This window comes from Microcaecilia unicolor, chromosome 13, assembly GCF_901765095.1.
Source record: "Microcaecilia unicolor chromosome 13, aMicUni1.1, whole genome shotgun sequence".
NCBI classification, from domain to species: Eukaryota; Metazoa; Chordata; class Amphibia; order Gymnophiona; family Siphonopidae; genus Microcaecilia; species Microcaecilia unicolor.
Genome location: NC_044043.1, coordinates 51,847,855 through 51,870,341, shown reverse-complemented (window position 1 = coordinate 51,870,341; position 22,487 = coordinate 51,847,855).

Sequence of the window (22,487 nt, the reverse complement as noted above, 5' to 3'; positions counted from 1 at the left end):
AAGAGAGCTTACAATCTAAAGGTAATAAGCTATGTAGTCAGTGTATGTATCTGGAATGGGGAAGGTGGTTAGGCGCCAAAAGCAAGAGAGAAGAGATGGGCCTTGAGTAAGGACTTGAAAATGGGCAGGGAGGGCGCACATTGGTGTTCTTGTCCTGCGTCTAAGTTTAAAGCGACCATGCTTAAAAAAAAACAAAAACCAAAAGCACACATTGGCATCTGTTACTTGCATCTCATTAGCTTTGTGCATTAGGATGTTGCCCTTCTGTTCCAGCAGCATTTTTATGGCGCTACTGAGAACATCGGCCCCCTCAGGGACTGACTCAAAAGAGCAGTGTAGCAGTACCATCAGACAATGATCCAGTGGTCCTCTCTTTGTGACAGGCCTGGCTGTACTGATTTTACTAAATACACCACCATTCTTATTTAGAGTAACATAGTAACATAGTAGATGACGGCTATAGGCGTAGTTTGACTGTTTCATTTGGGGGGGCAAAGGATGGGGCGGAGCATATTAGCATATTCATTTGCATATATACATATGCAAATGAATATGCTAATAGGGAGGAAGGAAGGGAAAAAGAGCTGGCTTTTTTTGGGAATAACCATAATGAATATGTATGAGATATCAAGCCGGCTCTTTCTCCCTTCCTTCTTTCCTCCTTACCCAGCACCTCCTCTTCCTCTCCTGTAGTATTTCCCCACCCCCTTTCCCATACCATGCCAGTGTTGACCTTAGAAATGCATAGGCTATATGTAGATCCTTCAAGAGGTAGTGTGTCATGATTTAGGCTCTACACCCTTTCTGATGTTTTGGTGCCACCTCAGTAAGGCCAACACACAATCTCTCCACTGCAAAACACTATACACAAACTTGTGCAAAAACACACTCATAACCTTACCAAACCATAACAGCACTAATTCCAAGGACAGACTCAGCATGCAGCAATACCAGAAAAATTGAAACTTACATGCAAAATATCACAGATACACATTTCCAAAAGCTGACATATTCCAATTAATAAATTCTGAATAAAATACTTTTTTCTACCTTTGTTGTCTCATCATTTAGTTTTTCTATTCGCTTTGGTCCCAGTGTCTTCTGTTTTATGCAGTGCCTTCTTTATGCAGTAGCCCTGTCTCTACCCTTCCTCGAGTTTCAGTATCTGCCCTCAACGTGTCCCTCACCCCAATCTTCATCCTGTTATTCCTGTGTTTTTTGTTAATTCTCCCCTCTTCCAGCACCCTCTCTTTCTATTTCCTCCTTTCTATACAGCACCCTCTCTCCCTATTTTCACTCCTCTGACCAGTATATTCTCTTTCTCTCACCCTCTTCTGTCCAGCATATCCTCCTTCCCTTACTTCAATCCAGCATCCCTCCATGTTCCCTTCCCTTCCATGTCAGCTTCTCCATTATATCATTATTTCTCCTATGTCCAGCATATCCCCTCTTTGTCCCCATCCCCATACAATGTCTAGCACACCCCCCCCCATCATTTTCTTACCTCCCCATTTCAAGCATCGCTCCTGTCTTCTTACTCACCCTATGTCCATCATCTTCCAATATCCCTTTTTCCCTCCCAGCATTGTCCCTGTATGCCCTTATCCCCTCTCTGTCCAGCATTGTCCCTTTGTGTCCCTGTCTCTATGCTCCCTCAATGACCAGAATCTCACTTCTCTGTCTCCCTGACACTCTCTTTTCTCTTCCCTTCCTCCTACCATCCATTCTCCCTTCTTCCCTCCTACCAACTAATCCACATCTAACAAACCCTCCCCCCCCCACAATCCATCACCTCTTCCTCTCTGTTCATCATCCCCCCCCCCAAAAAAAAAATATCCAGCACAGCAGACCTGCACCTCTCTCCCTCCATCCTGTAGATCCTCCTCCTGCCACCATTCACCCCTACCCACATGGTTCCATCACCTCGCTCCTTCCAAAGGTGCAGCTGAACAGTACCTCCATTTTTCTCCTTTTCTCACCTCCCCCCCAATCCCGGTTCCAGCGTCTCTCCCTTTTCCTTCCTCCTCACTCACTTGCATTGATCGCTGCCGGTAGCGGCACTGCAGCCAGCCAGCAATAACAGCAGTCTGCCTCGGACTTCCCTGCTACATGTCCCGCCTCCTCTGGTACAACTTCCTGTTCCGCATAGGCGGGACGTGTGGCAGGGAAGGCTGAGGCTCCGAGGCAGACTGTTGTAATCACTGCAGCGCCGCTACCAACAGCCCCTGGTACCGAAGTTGAAGCGGCGAACGGGCGGCCAGCAGTAGTAAAGGCAGCAAGCAGCAGACAGGCTCGACTCCGCTTCTCTGCCCTCTCTGCTAACCCGCCCGAAAGGAAATGACATCAGAGGAAGGCGGGATGCAGAGAGGGCAGAGAAGCGGAGTCGAGCTTTCTGCTGCTTGCTGCCTTTACTACTGCTGGCCGCCCGTTCGCCGCTGCGGGTCGTTGTTGTTTGGGGGGGGCAATGCCCCCCCTCGCCCCCCCAGTCTACGCCCATGATGACGGCAGAAAAAGACCTGCACGGTCCATCCAGTCTGCCCAACAAGATAACTCATATTTGCTGCTTTTTGTGTATACCCTACTTTGATTTTTACCTGTGCTCTTCAGGGCACAGACTGTATAAGTCTGCCCCGCACTATCCCCGCCTCCCAACCACCAGCCCCACCTCCCAACCACCGGCTCTGGCACAGGCACAGACCGTATAAGTCTGCCCAGCACTATCCTCACCTCCCCACCACCAGCCCTGCCTCCCAACCACCGGCTCTGGCACAGACCATACAAGTCTGTCCAGCACTATCCCCGCCTCCCAACCACCAGTCCCGCTTCCCACCACCGGCTCTGGCACAGACCATATAAGTCTGCCCAGCCCTATCCCCGCCTCCCAACCACCAGCCCCACCTCCCGGACTAGAGTAGTCCAGTCCTCACTTTTTAACACTCTCACTTCAGCACCCCCCATCTTCAGCCATCACGCATTCCCTCCCACCCTCCACCTCCCTCCCTGGACCATTAGATAGTCTTTCAGGTCAAGAGCTCATGCCCCTGGCTGTCCTCCTGCACTTTTTTGCCTCCGAGCAGGTGTGTTTTCCTATATGGTCTTACAACTTGGCTCTATCTGATATCCTGGCAGCCTCAGGTAACAGGCAGGCAGGCATGGTAACATACTTATAAGACAAATTTCCTGGAGGGGAAACATAGTCAGAAAAAAAAAACTGTACTGAAAACGTCTGTGTCTGCCAATTCTGTCATAAAAAGTGACTCAGGATCTTAATGTGTTTAGAGGAGCTTGTGACATGGTCTCACATCCTTGGCGTCTTCAGTTGCTTCTTGGTTGTTGTTGTTGTTGTCTGAAGCCCATGACTCCCCCACTTCCCTGTAGCAGCATAAATAGACTTTGGCTGTTTTTCTCCCTATTATGTTTAGTGTGCTTCATATTCAGTTTAAGCTGATTTTAATTAGAAAATAAATTCTGGGTTTTGCCAAAACTATGAAGGCCTTTTATTAAGCAGTTATTGCAAGAACTGGTGTGTGCTGTTAGCATACGGCCATCCTAATAGTTAATGTGGTGGTTTGGTGCTCAGCATACACTAATTCCCATGTTAGGTGAATAATGTAGAAAGAGGTGGGAAATGGGCAAACCTAATTATCTAATTGGCACGTAATTGAAGATAAGTACCAGTAATTGGCCTTAACAAGCCCTAATTGTCACTAATTAGTTGCGCATGTAACTAACTTATGCCCCTATTCTGTATACTGAGCGCATAACTTCTTTTACACGCAACTGCAAAGGGGGTGTTAACGTGGGAGGGAGATGGGCATGTCGGGGGCATTCCGACTAAACCTTACATACACTTTACAGAAACCATCATGTGCGCAATGGCAGCTTTTAGGTTCTAGTAAATACTGGCACCCAACTAATGGCAGTTAGGTACGCAAATGCATGTATTCTATAACTTTGTGCCTGAATTCTGGACACGCCCCTGATCTACCCATGTCCCTCCCATGGCTACACCTCCTTTGGAGTTGAAATTTAGGTGCACATGTATAGGGCAGATCCAAGCAGAACGCCTAAGTACTGCCAATGAAGTGCTCGTTAACTCCAAAAATTGATTGTTAGTGCTTAGTTGAATTATTAGTTTATTTACAGCGACCTATACAGAATCCAGAGGACAGTGGAATAGTACAAGCTCAGAAAGAGAAAACAATTGGTGGCATTACATACCCACTAGGTTTCTCCTGTGACTATCAAAGTGTTTGAAACTGAGAATCAATTATAACTCTATGTGGCTGGAGGGGGGGGGGGGGTAGGGGGCAAAAATATCATGACATTTTGCCCCCCTTCCGCAACAAACAATTATAAAAGTATGCTATAAAGAGTATGCAAAGTTAGTCGGAATGCCCCCGACATGCCCATCTCCCTCCCACGTTAACACCCCCTTTGCAGTTGCGTGTAAAAGAAGTTATGTGCTCAGTAAACAGAATAGGGGCGTAAGTTACATGCGCAACTAATTAGTAGCAATTAGGGCTTGTTAAGGCCAATTATTGGTACTTATCTTCAATTAGGTGCCAATTTAGTGCCAATTCGCGAATTATGTTTGCCCATTTCCCACCCCTTTCTACACTATGCAGCTAACATGGGAATTAGTGTATGCTGAGCATCAAACCACCACATTAACTATTACAAGGCCGTATAAGTACATAAATACATAGGTATTGCCACACTGGAACAGACTGAAGGTCCATCAAGCCCAGCATCCTGTTTCCAATAGTGGCCAATCCAGATCACAAGAACGTGGCAAGATCCCAAGAAAGTACAATACATTTTATGTTGCTTATCCTAGGAATAAGCAGTGGATTTTCCCCAAGTCATTTTACTAATGGCTTATGGACTTTTCTTTTAGGAAGCTATCCAAACCTTTTTAAAATCCCGCTAAGCTAACTGCTTTAACCACATTCTCTGACAATGAATTCCAGAGTTTAATTACACGTTGAGTGAAGAAATATTTTCTCCAATTCATTTTAAATTTACTACTTTGTAGCTTCATTGCATGCCCCCTAGTCCTAGTACTTTTGGAAAGAGTAAATAAGCGATTCACATCTACCTGTTCCATTCCACTAATCATTTTTTAGACCTCTATCATATCTCCCCTCAGCCATCTCTTCTCCAAGCTGAAGATCCCTAGCCGCTCTAGCCTTTCCTCATAGAGAATTCGTCCCATCCCTTTTATCATTTTTGTTGCCCTTCTCTGTACCTTTTCTAATTCCACTTTATCTTTTTTGAGATGCGGTAACCAGAATTGCACACAATATTCAAGGTGTTGTGGCACCTTGGAGCAATACAAAGGCATTATAATGTCCTCATTTTTGCTTTCCATTCCTTTCCTAATAATACGTAACATTCTATTTGCTTTCTTAGCTGCTGCTGCGCACTTAGCAGAGGGTTTCAACATATTATCAACAATGACATCTAGATCCCTTTCCTGGTCGGTGACTCCTAATGTGGAACCTTGCATTACATAGCTATAGTTCGGGCTCTTCTTTTCCACATGCATCACTTTGCACTTGCTCACATTAAACGTCATCTGCCATTTGGATGCCTAGTCCCCCAGTCTCATAAGGTCCTCTTGTAATTTTTCACAATCCTATTGCGATCCTCTTGCGATTTAACACACACCAGTTCTTGCAATAACTGCTTAACAAGCTTTAATAAAAGGCCTTCTTAGTTTTGGCAAAACCCAGGATTTATTTTCTAATTAAAATCAGCTTAAACTGAAAATGAAGAGTGCTGAACATTAGCAATGAAAACATAATAAGAAGAAAAACAGCCAAAGTCCATTTATGCTGCTACAGGGAAGTGGGGGAGTCATGGGCTTCAGACAAGAACAACCAAGAAGACGCCAAGGATGTGAGACCATGTCACAAGTGCCTCTAAACACATAGTCACTTTTTATGACAGAATTGGCAGACACAGACACTTTCAGGGTATTCTTTAGTAGAGGAGTGTGGTAGCCGTGTTAGTCCACTCTTAAGGTTATCAATAGAAATCAAACAAAATAAAACATGGAAAAGAAAATAAGATGATACCTTTTTTATTGGACATAACTTAATACATTTCTTGATTAGCTTTCGAAGTACTGGCCTTCCGACAACCACCCAACTTAAAACACAAGCTAATTAGAAGTAAACTTCCATCACAGACTGAAAAGGAACAGAAGGGCACACGTCCCTGTAATTTATCCAGTTGCAAACTATGCCAAAATATTTCACAGGACCCCACAGTTACCCACAAAGGAAAGATATTCAACACAAAGGGATCTTTCACTTGCTCATCTTCCAATGTGGTATATATCATTCAGTGTAAAAAATGTAACGAAGGATGCTATATTGGAGAAACAGGCCAGATGCTTAAGACAAGATTCAATTTACATAGACATCACATGAACAATACAGTCAGTAGGGCCCCCACCCCGGTGGGACAGCACTTCACAGAACCAGGACACTGTACCAGTGATTTCACAGTGAGAATACTGAAAGGTAACTTTAAAACCATACAAGAACGTAAGACCTTTGAAGTCAGAATGATTGAATATTTTAACACCCAACAGAAAGGACTTAACAAGGACCTGGGGTTCCTAGCCCATTATAAACCATAAAGCTGTATGTCTCTGTTGATCACCCCACCCCTCACCTACCCACACCCATCCTGTTAGAATATCAATGATATGCTTTGATGTCCCCATGCATACCTCCGACCCACCCCCATCCTCCCACCCTGTCAGACTGTCATAGTAATGCTTGAATGTTTTCACTTATATACACTGTCAGCTAGCACATTTGCTTATTTCCGATCTGATGAAGGAGGGCAACCTTCGAAAGCTAATCAAGAAATGTATTAAGTTATGTCCAATAAAAAAGGTATCATCTTATTTTCTTTTCCATGTTTTATTTTGTTTGATTTCTATTGATAAGGGTATTCTTTAGAAATGTCCTCAATTTGATATTTACTAGTTGCTTTTCTTTTTTTTTAAAGAGGAAAATACAAGAGATGGGAATGATAAGGACTAATCATATGAGCTCAATTTAAAATAGATGGGGAAGGGATGGGGTATATTGCCTTTCTATGGTTACAATCAAAGTGATTTGCAAATTATATGCAAGTCTTTATTTTATATCTGGAGCTATGGAGGATTAAGGGGTCCTTTTACTAAGCTGCGTAAGCGTCTACTCGTGCCAACACGCGCCAAAATAGAGTTACCACCCGACTACCGCGTGGCTCTTGTGGTAAATTCATTTTTGTCACGCGTCCGATACGCGCGTCTGAAATTTTTTTTTTTTTTGGGCACGTGTAATGGACGCGTGACAAGTGGCATTTGGTGCATGTAGGTCATTACTGCCCAGTTACCGCATGAATCTTTACCACTAGGTCAATGGCTGGCAGTAAGGTCTCAGACCCAAAATGAACACTCGGCAATTTTCATTTTGCTGCACATCCATTTTTGGCAAAAAATTTTAAAAGGCTGTCACAGGCGCGCAGAAAGATGGATCGGCACACGCCCAAAACCCGCGCCTACACTACTGCAAGCCATTTTTCAGCGCGCCTTTGTAAAAAGAACCCTGAGTGACTTCCCCACTGTCACAAGAAGCTGCAGTGGGAACTGAACTCAATTCCCCTTGTTCTCAGGCTGCTGCACTAAACCATTGAGTGTAACACTGCAGGTGACTCTGCATCATTATCAGGAAAGCCTCCAAGTTTACTGCAGGATAGCGACTGAGATTCACATGAGGCATCGGACTTGTATACCTTGGAGGAAAGGAGAAACAGGGGTGACATGATACAGATGTTCAAATATTTGAAAGGTATTAATCCGCAAATGAACCTTTTTCGGAGACGGGAAGGCGGTAGAACTAGAGGACATGAATTGAGGTTGAAGGGGGGCAGACTCAAGACTAATGTCAGGAAGTATTTTTTCATGGAGAGGGTGGTGCATATGTGGAATGCCCTCCGGCGGGAGGTGGTGGAGATGAAAACGGTAATGGAATTCAAACATGTGTGGGATAAAACTGATTGTTACATTTGTACCCCGCGCTTTCCCACTCATTGCAGGCTCAATGTGGCTTACATGGGGCAATGGAGGGTTAAGTGACTTGCCCAGAGTCACAAGAAGCTGCCTGTGCCGGGAATCAAACTCAATTCCTCTGTTCCCCAGGACCAAAGTCCACCACCCTAACCACTAGGCCTCTCCTCCACACAAAGGAATCCTGTTTAGAAGGAATGGTTCAGTGGAATCTTAGCGGAGATTGGGTGGCGACGCCGGTAATTGGAAACAAAAGGGGAGCTGGGCAGACTTCTACGGTCTATGCCCTGATCGTGACTAAATAGATAGGGATGGGCTGGAGTGTAAATTTAAGGGGCTTTGACATTAGCTTCAGAACTTAGTACAAGGACAGTGCTGGGTAGACTTTTACGGTCTGTGCCCTGAGAAAGGCAAGGACAAATCAAACTCGGGTATGCAAATAAAGTATCACATACCATGTAATTGAGTTTATCTTGTTGGGCAGACTGGATGGACAGTACAGGTCTTTATCTGCCATCATTTACTAGTTTACTAAGACTTATTTTCACCATTCTATTTGTGAACTTTGAGACTTAATGTTTGGTTTCACCTGAAGCTCACTATATTATTTTGGTGAATTTGCACATAGAAAGGACTAATGATGTCTTTGAAGTTCAAACAGTTGCCGTTTAAACTGGCAAAACTGGGAGCAAGCTGACCGGACCTGGCTACAAGGCCCATTTAACTGACAGTCCTTCCTTTCACTCACATTTATGATACCTCTTGCTCCTCATTTCAGGAGTAGTTTGTATTGCAATCATTTGTCATTTCCTTTCCTTTGTTTTGGGGTTTATGTTGTTGTGAAGATCCTTCCACTGTGTAGATGCGACATATATATTGAAATGCTTTATCTTAGGCCTGCCAGTCCCAGGGCTCAAGGAGAAATCAGGTAAACTCCTGAAGCAGCTGCAGTGAAATACTGGAGAGCAGCCAAACAGAAACAGGAAGATGCTCTCACGGTATTAGAGTGGATTAACAGGATACAAGAGACATGCACCATGGAAAAAACGACTGGCAAAATAATAGAACATACCCTGAATGAGCTGTGGAAATTCTTGTGGGCTAAACTGCAGAAGGGCAGGGATTAGCTGAGAGCCCAGAGAACTCCCATGATGCAATGGGGACAGGGAGCTAAACGGATGCCAATACACTTGCAGGCAAACAGATAATGAAGCAGTACACAGTTATTTACTTTATCTGATTTTAATTTGTTGTATTTTATGATTTTATAAGCTTATGTGAATTTGGCCTGAAAACTAGGGCAGATGGAAAATCACATCATGTCAGCACAAAAAGTAATTTTATAACCTGAAACCCAAATTGGCAGGTATGTGCTTAAGTGCACCAGGTACAAAAGAGGAGAGGAAGGGAGAAAAGTTACAAAACTCGCAGGAAACAATCCAATATATTTCTTTTTAGATACTCTTTTCTGCCCATTCCGGAAGTTGTGAAGCTTATTTTAGCCCAGGTGGTAAGTGACATATTTATTCTTTTTATCATCAGGCACATGTCGGCAGCCTCTTCCTTAGGTTATCACATGTTTTATCACAGCTTATCACATTTATCATTGTTCTGATCTTTATTCTGGCTTCTCACAATCGATCTTTTGTCATATTTCATTCTGGCCATTCAAAATCAGTCTGTAGTTATGTGCCAGGTTTTTCATCACTTCATGTTGTCTTTTTAATTTTAATTTTGTTTTTCAATTGGGTCATTTGGGTTACCTCTTCACCACTTTGTGGGCCTGTGTGTGTGTATATTGATGAATAAATTATATTGGATTGTTTCCTGTGAGTTTTGGAACTGTTTTTCCTTCCACTTCTCTTTTGCATTTTGTTCCCTCTCTGGAGGTAAACTGGACACTTGTTTGGACCAGGTACCATTCTACAAGGTTGGTGCCTCACTGCTATAGTACACAATTGCTATATGAGGGTGGAGCATGGGTGGGCTGAGGGCATGTCTCCAACTTATGTGCATAACTAGGGGTGTGGCAAAATGTGGCCTGCTGCAGCACAAGCGCGGCTTTTGGGCACACACCGGGCCAACATTTACCGCGTCCTGGAAAAAGGGTCTTTTTTAATGGGCCAGAAAATGGACGTACAGCAAAATAAAAACCAGCACGTGCCCATTTTCAGCCTGAGACCCATTGAGGGTGACAGAGCACAGGAAAACGGATTAACCCGCAGGTCGCAGTGGTGAAAACCACCCTAAAAGTCATCACATCTTGTGACTTTAAAAAAATTCCTGGGGGGGGGCACGGGAACATGCCCAATTCCATGGGAAAACCGTGAATCTGGCAACTCTGCAAGTCACAAATGCGCCCTGTGTGACATGCTCCCATCATGCTCCAACCTCACCCGCTTTCATGACATCAACAAGGGAAGCCAATGGACAGGATGCAATATTGGCGCCTTATGCACTGCATCTGGTGCACATAGCCTGCTACAGCCCTGCACAAATCTCTAATGAACATACACACTGGAAACTGGAATGTGCTAAAAAAACGACACCGTCAGAAAATACCAAGGATTCATAAAATGCATTCTGAGGACAGTGGGTAGAGGATAGGAGGAGTGGAGGGTTTGATAGGAGAACGCTCAGAAGGTAACAGGAAGGAAGTTTTATGTTTCCTTGACAGTTTTAAACCCCTGGTCTTTGCTAAGTACTTTTTTTTTGTTCCAAAATGTCTGATCATTTCAAACTGTGATTATTTTGGCTTCTGCATTAGTTCATTCCTGGTTTTTTTTTCTAGCTGACCTTTTGAGGGCAGTGATTCCATGTACTGAAGCAACATAAGAACTGTACTGCATTTCCCCCACCCTGCTTCGTCACTGCCAATGAGGACACAGTGGGCTGGGAGTCATTTTTGCAGCTTTCCACAGGGTCAGTACAGTTACTGGGCCTTTTTTGTTTGGTTTTAAAACTGAATCTAACTGGCACCATTGTATTTGAATATCAACATTTAAGAGATATTTAGTTTGGAAAAAAAGGTCTATGAAATTTATTGACGAAGAACATTACAAGGAGAAAGGGAAGAGTAGGTACCATTCACCATCAAATCCTCCCTAATGTTAGCAATTAGCATCGTGCCTGCTTTCTTTAAATTTTCTGCTGCTTGGGATGTGGCTAACAAAAATTACAGATATATAGAAGAGTTTGGGGATGGTGGCAGGGCTGGTTTTAGGCAAAGCCTGATTTTTGGCGCCCCCGTTCAAGCACCAGCATATAGACGTCACTGGCTGCTTATACACATTTTATTGGGCACCCAAATGGAAGTATCTAAAAGTCCAAGTTTATTTAAAATGTCCTTTCCCACCCTCTAGGGGACCATCAGAGTAGGTTACAATCCAATAAAAAATGGAAAAAAGGGGGGAGGGATAGAGAAAATTAAAAAAGGAAAAGGAAAAAGAGAAAAAGAAATAGGAGAAAGAAAGCGACAATCAGAGAAAGGATAGGGAAGACGGGATGAACTACAAATGCTATAGAAAACTGGGTGGGGCAAAACATAAGGAAGGGGAATGCTTCGAGGAAATCAGGACTCACAGAACTGTGGTATCGATTCGTAGACATCTACAAAAAGATATGTTTTAAGCTCAGATTTAAAAGTATTGAGAGAGGTTTGGGAGCGAAGAAAATTGGGCAGGGCATTCCAAAGCTGAGGGCCTTGTACTGAAAAGATGGAGTATCTTGTATGCTCGTGGGTGATCAGATGGTAGGAGGGGGTAGTGAGCAAGTTTTGCGAAGAAAATCTGAGAGCTTGAGCTGGGCTATAAGGAACCAGAAGACAAGAAAGATAAGGTGGTTCACTGGACGTAAGTATCTTAAAAACAAGTAGCAGGAGTTCGTAGGTTATATGGTGAGTTATTGACAACCAGTGTGCTTCTTTCAGATGGGGGGGAGGGTAATATGATCATTTTTCCTAGCATTACAAATTAGATGGATAGCGGTATGTTGGATGAGTTGCAAATGTCGGAGATCTTTAACCCTAAGGCCCTGATATATAGAATTGCAATAGTCCTCTCTGTATTCCCTTCCTACTACTACTACTATTTAACATTTCTAAAGCGCTACTAGGGTTACGCAGCGCTGTACAATTTAACATAGAAGGACAGTCCCTGCTCAAAGAGCTTACAATCTAAAGGACAAATGTACAGTCAGTCAAGTAGGGGCAGTCTAGATTTCCTGAAAGGTATAAAGGTTAGGTGCCGAAAGCAACATTGAAGAGGTGGGCTTTGAGCAAGGATTTGAAGATGAGTAGGGAGGGGGCTTCCTGGTCAAAGTCAGGGACACCCAAATGGCTGCACCCATATGGGGTACCCATATCATGCACCCAAAAGTCAGGCACTGTATTCTAGGAGTGGTAAACACTGACTGGGTCCACTCCTCAGTTTCTGCCTTGGAGCCCAATGTGCCTAGCCCTGGCTTTGGGTGGGAGAGGGGTTTCCACATGTTTCAGCTGAGCAGCAAACCTGGTCATCTTCTCTTGGGTGTCAGATCTCCCTTCTTGTCCTGCATTGTAAACACTGGCAGCCATGTTGCAGGGGACCCTTGACTTGTTTTCTCATTAAGTATCTGTGAGCCATTTTTGTAATCAAAACGTTGAATAGATTTCAAGAGTCTGCATTTGCTGCTGTTGTCCTGTCCGGTTTCATCCTTTCTAGGATTATACTAAGAACCCTCCTTCTGCATCTTCTCTGGCTTACAAAAAAGCATCAAAATATCTCTGTTTTACTCTGAGCAGAGCAAAGTCTCATTGAAAAGTATCCTTGGGAAGAGGAAGAGTTGCCTTTGGGTTTTAACAGTCCAAAGAAGCCACAGGATGGCTCCATGTTTTCCTCGGCTCCGTATAAAGAAGAAAGGGAGAGGCTGGATTCTCGAGGAAAGGCCCTGAAAATGTATACAAGATTCTCCATCTCATGAACAGGTGCTGACATACCAGGGACAGCAGGTATGCCTTTCTGTGCCCTCTCTCCTGCCTGAAAATAACTCGTTCTCACTGCACCTCTACCCTGGGCCATTTTTCCAGTGCTCTTGCTCTGTGGAACTGCAGAGGTTCTGTTTGTAACCACCTTATATACATGCACTGGGCTTTTTCTATTGTACCCAGGAATACAAACCGTTGCATTTGCTATTCAACGGACAATACTTTATTACTCTAATGCTCGTTATTAAGGTTTCCATTATTGTCATAATTCAAAGCCATATAACTGTCCAAGAAACATTGCATGCTGTGTGGTAAGATAATTTACAGCCCAGAGGGAGCGCCTGATATTACACAAATTACCAACACTTTTTTAATGTTCATCACATTATAAACTGCACCATTCATACAAACATCCACGGATTACAAAGACATTCAGCCACTTTTCCTCATATATCTGTGCCATTAACCCTTGTGCCTTTAGAATAATTTGCCATCCATTATCAACTGACACTGTTTTAACAGATGGGATTTTATTTCCACTCACTTTCAAAGACTCTGCTTCTGATCCCAACCAGAAGACCTCATGATTTGCTAGAAAAAGATGATGAACAAGAGCAGAGTGTGAAAGAAAAAGCATTTAGAGAGAGGACAGATAGCACTCAATGTGTCCTTGGATCTATCTGCTGCATTTAATTTAATCAACCATGATCAACTTCTTCAACATTTGCGTTCTCTTGGTTTAACTGGTAATGTACACAGATAGTTCCTTCAAAGTTTCACAACCTTCTTCCGTTTCCTCTCCCCGTTCCCTCTCATGTGGGGTGCCACAGGTTTCTGTCCTATCACCATCGTTATTTAATCTATTTGTAAGTCCTCTAGCCCTACTCATTCAAACACATGGTATAAGTTCTTATTCTTATGCAGCTATAGGTATTCTCTCAAATTCTCGATGTTATGATCATGTTACGCCCCTTCTTAAAAAACATAATTGGCTTCCAATAAAAACCCATATCATTCATAAAATTTTGACTGTCACTTTCAAAGCCCTTCATTTGGGCTCTCCCCCTTATTTAGCTAGTCTTATTACTCCATATACCCCTTTTCGTGCACTTCGATCTGCATTTGATTGCCATTTATCTGTTCCTTCTGTTCACTGTTCCTGACTTAGTTCAACTTGTGCTTCTGCCTTCTGTTTGGCTCCTTCTCTCTGGAACTCAGAGCTTTCTTTTCCTCGTTTCCGCAGTCTTCTTAAAACACAGTTGTTTTCTCAGCATTCCGTTGACTTATATTCTTTTTGCAGGTCAGGTTGTTGGTAGTTAACTGGATGTTTTTATTTTCTTACCTTTCTTGTTCTTCCTATCTCTTACCTGTTCTATATTGTTTGACTTCTATCCTATTTTGATGTTGGTGTTCTTTTCTTGTTTTTACTATTTTAATTTTTGTACACCGCTTTGGTTGATTGTGAAAGGTAGTATATCAAGTTTTCAAATAAATATAAACATAAACTTTCTGATAATTCATTATACTGACCCACATGCAATCAATTTGACGCCTATACAAAACTGTCTCAAGGAAGTGACTAATTGGCTTTTAGAACATCATTTAGTCCTCAATCCAGACAAAACCACAGCAATTTGGATCTCAGGCTGTCTACCTCTACCTCTGGTGTCTCCATTCCTGTTTGATAGGTACATTGTTCCAGTATCCTCATTTAAATATTTGGGAGTTATTATTGACTGGCCCTTTCCTTTGGACCTCAGGTTTCTAATGTCATGAAAGTTGGTTTCTTTTTTCTATGCCATCTCAGATCAATCAGAAATCTTATTGATCAAGATTCTTTATATGTGCTTTTCTATGCATATGTCCATACTCAATGTGACTGTTGTAATGTAGCTTATAAAGGTATCACTAAAGCAAACATTAAAAGACTTCAGATATTACAAAATATGGCCACTCACATTTTTTTGTAATTGTAAGGCCTCTATTTATGATAGGGCTACCCTACTACCCTTCACTGGCTTCCAATAGAATAAAGGATTAAGTTTAAAGTTCTTATCCTGATATACAAAGAGAGGCATAATCGAAAGGGGCACCCAAGTTTTCCTGAGGACGTCCTCACAGGACGTCCTGTCGAAGGGGCTGGGAAACCCGTATTATCGAAACAAGATGGGCGTCCATCTTTCATTTCGATAATACGGTTGGGGACGCCCAAATCTTGACATTTAGGTCATTCCTAGAGATGGTTGTCCTTAAACTTGGTCGTTTTTGATTTTCGGTGATAATGGAAACTAAGAAAGCCCATCTCAGAAACAATCAAATGCAAGCCCTTTGGTCGTGGGAGAAGCCAGCATTCCTAGTGCATTGGTCTCCCTGACATGCCGGGACACAAACTGGGCACCCTAGGGGGCACTGCAGTGGACTTCATAAATTGCTTCCAGATGTATAGCTCCCTTACCTTGTGTGCTGAGCCCCCCCAAACCCCCCAAAACCCACTACCTACAACTGCACAATACTACCATAGCCCTTATGGGTGAAGGGGGGCAGCTAGATGTGGGTACAGTGGGTTTCTGGTGGGTTTTGAAGGGCTCACATTTACCACCACAAGTGTAACAGGTAGTGGGGGATGGGCCTGGGTCCGCCTGCCTGAAGTGCACTGCACCCACTAAAACTGCTCCAGGGACCTGCATACTGCTGTGATGGAGCTGGGTATGATATTTGAGGCTGGTAAAAAAATATTTTTAAAACATTTTTTTGAGAGTGGGAGGGGGGTTAATGACCACTGGGGGAGTAAGGGGAGGTGATCCCCGATTCTCTCCAGTGGTCATCTGGTCAGTTTGGGCACCTTTTTGTGGCTTGGTCGTAAGAAAAAAAGGACCAGGTAAAGTCGTCCAAGTGTTCGTCAGGGACTCCCTTTTTTTCCCATTATGGGTCAAGGATGCCCATGTGTTAGGCACGCCAAAGTCCCATCTTCGCCACGCCTCCGACACACTCCCGTGAACTTTGGTTGTCCCCGCGACGGAAAGCAGTTGGAGATGCCCAAAATCAGCTTTCCATTATACCGATTTGGGCGACCCTGTGAGAAGTACGCCCATCTTGTGATTTGTGTCAAAAGATGGACGCCCTTCTCTTTCGAAAATAAGCCTGAAAGTGTTCCATACAACTATTCTTTCCTATCTGGCTTCCCTAACTATTCCCTACAGCTCGCGCTTTCTGGTCTTTAGTTTAGTTTTGCCATATCCATTGAGAGCTAAATGGGAATCCACAAGTAACTCTTCCTTTTACTTCCTATCTCCTGCTTTACGGAACTCGCTTCCACAGCACATCCAGTTGGAAAGTTCACTTACTTTATTTTGCGTTGCTCTGAAGACACACTTTTTTTTCAGTTAGCTTTCCAGACTTCTTGAGTCTCATTTTTGTTTGTATCACCAAGTTCATGTCAGCATCACTAAGGCATTTTACTAAAGCACGATCACGTTTTTACTGTGCGATAAAATTGTGGGCACACTAAACATTAGAGATACCCATAGGAATGCATTGGCACCTCTAACGTTTAGCGTGCCCACAATTTTAGCGTGTGCTAAAAATGTGAGCGCGCCTTAGTAAAAGGGGGCCTGAGTTGAGCAGCAGAAAGACTAGAGCCCGTCTACCATAAAGGTTATGATTAATTGTTGTTTTATGTTAGTCTTGTATTATTTGGTATTTGCAGTTATGTATGATTTTTGATGTCTTGTTTTAAATGTATTTATTGTATTTATTTTGACATTTATACCCCACGTTATCACAAACATACTCGAGTTCAATGTGGCTAACAGTAAATAAACAACAGACAAGGTTTACAAAGCCATAAAAAAATATCAAATACTGATCATTGATGGCCAGTTGCAATCTAAGATACTCCATCAATGGATAGAAACATCTCAAAGAGGAGCATGTTCAGTCTTTTGCGAAATACCAAGTAATCAGGCTAACCCTTGATTGCCATTGGCAGTGAATTCCACCACTTAGCACCCTGGTATCTAAAGTCAGCAGAGTGAACTGACCTATAACACACTGTCTTGCAATCTGGAAGACGAAGTCTAAGGTAGTCCCTAGAAACGGAGGTTATATTGCATAGGGGAATAGTTATTAAGGGCTGCACATAATCCGGTGTCATGCCTTATAATATTTGAAAAACAAAAACACATAATTAAAAAATAATCCTGGCTTTAATGGGCAGCCAGTGCAGCTTGCACAATAATGGAGTGGCTTTATCACAACGCGATTCCTTGAGGACAAGCCTAGCTGCTGTATTTTGGGCCATTTGAAGCCTTTTTAGGACACCCTCTTTCCATCCAGCGTAGATGAAATTGCAGTAATCGAACTGAGTTAAAATTAAGGATTGAACTGGCAGTCTAAAGATTTCAGGCGAGAAATATGATCTGATTCTCCTTAGCTTCCAGAGACCGGAAGGATTTTTCACTACTGAGAAAACCTGAGGCTCAAACATCAAATGATGTGTTTTATGCTTTCCTTTATTTAAATGGAGTTCTTTTATGTTGTTTGTTTTTTAAATTTTATTGTAAACCGACGATTTGACTTGCTGTGCAATAATGTCGGAATAGAAAAAATTAACAAACAAATGATGGAATGGAGGACAAGTGTAGACAAATGATAACTTGGATAAGTGACTCAGTTATGGGACTAGTGCTTTAAGGGAAGTATTGGTTATGTGAAAAGATGACATTGTACAGAGACTTCTACAGCCTGTACATATTTATAACTTAATTCTGAGAAAGAATTGGAAACTTAGCAGTTTTCAGGTATTGTGATTCTGAGACTAGCCCACCCTGCAATGAGGCCCAGTATAGGGATGGATAAAATGGCACATTGGTTTGTATGTTGACTTCATATTACATCGTATAATTAAGCTATGCTGTGACCAAATTGTTGGGCAGACTAGGTGGATCATTCAGGTCTTCATATGCTGTCATTTACTATGTTATTATGGCCCTTATTCAAGAAGGCCTAGTCATGTTTGGACTTCTAAAACCGGCATTTAGACATCCATTTTGCATGGACATCCAAACCTCGATTTTAGAAAGCCAGGATATGGATGTATGGCAAGGGTCTGGGCATGTTTTGGGCAGGACTAGGGAGAGACCAAAATGTGGACATCAACTCTGACTTCAGAAGAAAAAGGGACATCTATGTCCAAAAAGATAGACATTGTTATTTAGACCTGGAACTTCTCACATCCCGGTTACAGAAAGGTGCTCTGACTCAGCAGCTGTCCATTGCAGGGATTAAGGCATGACACCTCCATAATCTCCTGGTGATTGCTGTCCCTCTCCCTCCTCCAAAATGTGAAACTAGCAAGGGATACAGTTAAAATCAGTTTTAAATTAACTTCTTAATAAGGTTGCATGCAAAGTTGAGGAATAACCTAATGGTTAGTGCAGTGGGCTGAGAACCAAGGAACCCAGGATCAAATCCCACTTCAACTTTTTTTTTTTAAATTGTGAGTCCTTCAGGGACAGAAAAGTAACTACTGTACCTGAATGCATAAGAAACCTGCAAGTCTGAAGGCAATTGAAGTGGCGTACATTCAGGAACAGTAGGAATGGACTTCCTGAGCCTGTACGCCTAGCTCCATCTCTACCTGTTTTCAAATCTATGCTGAAAACCCACCTTTTCACCACTGCTTTTGGCTCCTAGCCACTACTCAATTCCCCTATCCTTGTACCTTCTCACCCAGTACTTTCCTCGCCCTTAATTGTCTTGTCTGTCTGTATTTTTAGATTGTAAGCTCTATGTCAGGTGTTCAGCGCTGCGTGCGTCTGGTAGCGCTATACAAATGTTAATAATAATAATAATAATAGGTATTTTTCTGTCCATGGAGGGCTCATAAAAAAACCACACACACACAGACAGCTAAAGTGGATTTGAACCTGGGTACCCCAGTCCACTGCTAAAATCATTAGGTTACCCTCTGCCTTGAATAGACATCTATATGGTTAATTTGTAACATGGGTGTTCTATGCTGCCACAAAGACCTTCATGTCCCTTCTTTTGCCCCATTCAAAATTTGGATGTTTCAATTTGTTAAATGGATGTTCATGCTGGATATAGCCAGCACTCGGACATCCATTTCTCATGTAATTTAGAAAAGGCTGTATGTCAGCAGATCCTGCTCTAAAATATATGAGAAATGGACATACAGGCTTGGACATTCATATTTTGAGTTGGACTTCCTTTCTAAAATGCCCCTCCATGTTACTATGAAACAAATAACTTTTAATAAATGGTACAGCGATACTACAGTAACCAACCCAAACCCATGACAGAATTTAAGAGTGCTTGGGCAGAATGCAGTGGTACGGACAGGTGAGTAAACAGGTGGACAAAGTGAAGGAGGAGCTTGAATATTATATGAAATCTGTAAAAATCAATGCAAATGATGACAATGATTGAACTAGCCAAGCAATGGAGGTAGCAGTCAGCCCAGTTATAATATTTGTACACGCTTGGCACTAATGTGGATGAAAGACATGAGGGAGGAGGGAACTGATGTAGATTTAAGAATATAGGTGAATGTTAGAAAACCAGGGGGGTAGAACCTGAACTGGACAGACAGAAGGAAACAACTGGTCATATCTGTATCATCACTTATTGTTACTATATATATTATAGAATGCACCCAAAAACGTGTACAGTCATCATGAAGCAGTCTTAACCATCCTGCATCTTTTTACAATTAGAAGAAAAACAATAATATTGAACGAAATTCAGGGGCCCTTTTACTAAGCTGAGTAAGCGTCTATGCGCGCTCAACGCATGCCAAAATGGAGTTACCGGCCTGACTACCACATGGCTCTTGCACTAATTGCATTTTTGGCGTGCATCTGATACGCGCATCTGAAAAATATTTTTTATTTTCGGGTGTGCATAACGGACATGCGCCAAGTGGCATTTGACGCACATAGGTCATTACTGCCAGGATTCTTTACCGCTAGGTCAATGGTTGGTGGTAAGGTCTCAGACCCAAAATGGACACGTGGCAATTTTGATTTTGCCGCACGTCCATTTTCGGCAAAAAAGGGCCTTTTTTACAGGTGCACTAAAAAATGGATCGGCGCATGCCCAAAATCCGCGCCTACACTACTGCAAGCCATTTTTCAGTGCACCTTAGTAAAAGGACCCCTCAGTGTCGCTTTTGTTTTACTAGTATTGATGAAATATCTGAAAATGGAAGGGGGGTCAGGAAAAGGTATAATGGTAAGTGTGAGGAGAATGCCACATCCTAAATTTACCAACACCAGCATTCCAGCCCCTGTACCAGTGCCCCATGCGCTGCAGCACTGCATGCTCCCACCTACTCCCTTCCTCCCAGTTAAGACCAAGAAGAGCCGAGCAGCTCATTCATCATTGCTGGTACCTCCAAGAGAGCAGGAGGAGTACAGCAGATATTTCAGCTGCGGATGAGGGACTCTGCATAAATCATCTCAGCAAATCCAAAGAAAATGACAATAATTACTGTCAGGTACATAGTGGGAAAGCACACTGGAATAGCTCTCCACATTAATAAGATGTGCATGTACATGTGTTTTTCATATATATACAGAATGCATTTTCATTTCCCCCTAAAAGCAGAGAGCTCGTGAAAGGCTGCACAGTGTCTTTGTAAATAACATTAGCTCCATGAGATAGTGCATTAACATATGCCAATCCAAGCTTTAGCACAGCAACATACAATTGTAATCAAACGCAAAACAAACATATTTCAAAGATGGTAACATGCCATTTTCTCCATCTTTATCTCATTTCTTTTTGGTTTCTAAATTCATAATTCCTTCTTCTCATGTTGCTCTATCTTTTTAGTTCTCTTTTCTTCCCTCTTCTTTTTTCTCTCACTTTCTTACTCTCTGTCTCCCGATGTTCCTACTTTCACGTTTCACTCTCCCTTGCCTTTCTTTCCCATCATGCTTCTCTTATTTCTCACTCCTATCCCAGTTGCACTCCATCTTTTTTTACATAGACCTTGACAGGTGATATGGTAGTGCAGGGTTTAACATTGCAAGAACTGTCCTTTAAAGAATTGAAGCTGATGAAAATACAGCACTGGATGTTTAGATGGTAAGGCCCCGGATTATAGATAGATTGCCCTTTCAAATTCAGAGGTTGTCCAGTTATCTGGAACTTGGTAAAGAGTAAACACCTTGCTGTACCAAGGAGCATTTTTGTAGAACCTATTTGAAGGGTTCTCTGCTGGGTCTGTGTAGAGAAGTGATTGTGGAGCAGTGGAACTGATTTAGAACAAATTTTAGTCTTGCTGCCTAATAGTAGAGTTCTTGTAATTAAACTCTAGAATTTGTTGCCAGAGAATGTGGTAAAAGTGGTTAGCTTAGCAGGGTTTAAAAAGGGTTTGGATAATTTCCTAATTGAAAAGTCCATAAGCCATTATTAAGATGGGAAAATCCACTGCTTATTTCTAGGATAAGCAACATAAAATCTATTTCACAGTTCTGGGATCTCGTCAGGTTCTTGTAACCTGGATTGGCCACTGTTGGAACCAGGATGCTGAGCTTGATAGAACCTTTGGTCTGTCCCAGTATGTCAACATTTATGTTTTTATAGAATTCACATGTTCAAGTCAGGACCTGGGTAAATCTCATATTGTTTTACAAGAGGATCTGTCAAACTCAAAGTAGGCAAAGAAGGAGTGGGGAAGGTAGGCTCTTCCAAACAGAGAGAAAGGCGTATGATTAAAAGAAGTTTATTGGTAACATCAAAGAAAGTGACTCAACACAGCCGTGTTTCATCACCAGGAGTCTTATGATGTGATACGATGTTAAATACCAACTAAATTGTTTATATATCGAACAATATGGAGCAGTGAGACCACAGTCCTCACTATCGTAATCAAACGATTTCTGCAAACAGGAAATAGTGTTTCAAAGACACTTTTTCCTGTTTGCAGAAATCGTTTGATTACGATTTAGGAAGAGAATTCCAAATTTTGGTGCCTAGATAGGAGAAATTAGCAGAGTGAATTGTTTTATATATCACATTCTTACAGATAGGCTGGATGATCATGAATGACTGAAGGAGATAAAGGTAGAGAAGTCTTCCCAACAGTGAACGTACCAGTTATGTAACATATGATTGTATCCAAAAAGATTGTTTGCACCTGAGTGCTATACTTTTCCCTCACACACCCACACACACACAGTACTTTTCCCTCACACACACACAAGGACTAACTGTACTCTGTATACTGTAACACGATTTGCTTATCCACTTTTGCCCTAGCTAAGTTGACTTCACGTGGAACTTTCTTTAAATGAGTCCTCTTATTTTCTAACTCCTGTTACTCTTTCTTATCTGTGTGTTACACCTTCACATACACCCTATGCCAGTGGTTTCCAAACCTATCCTGGTGGCTCCCTAGCCAGTCAGGTTCTCAGGATATCC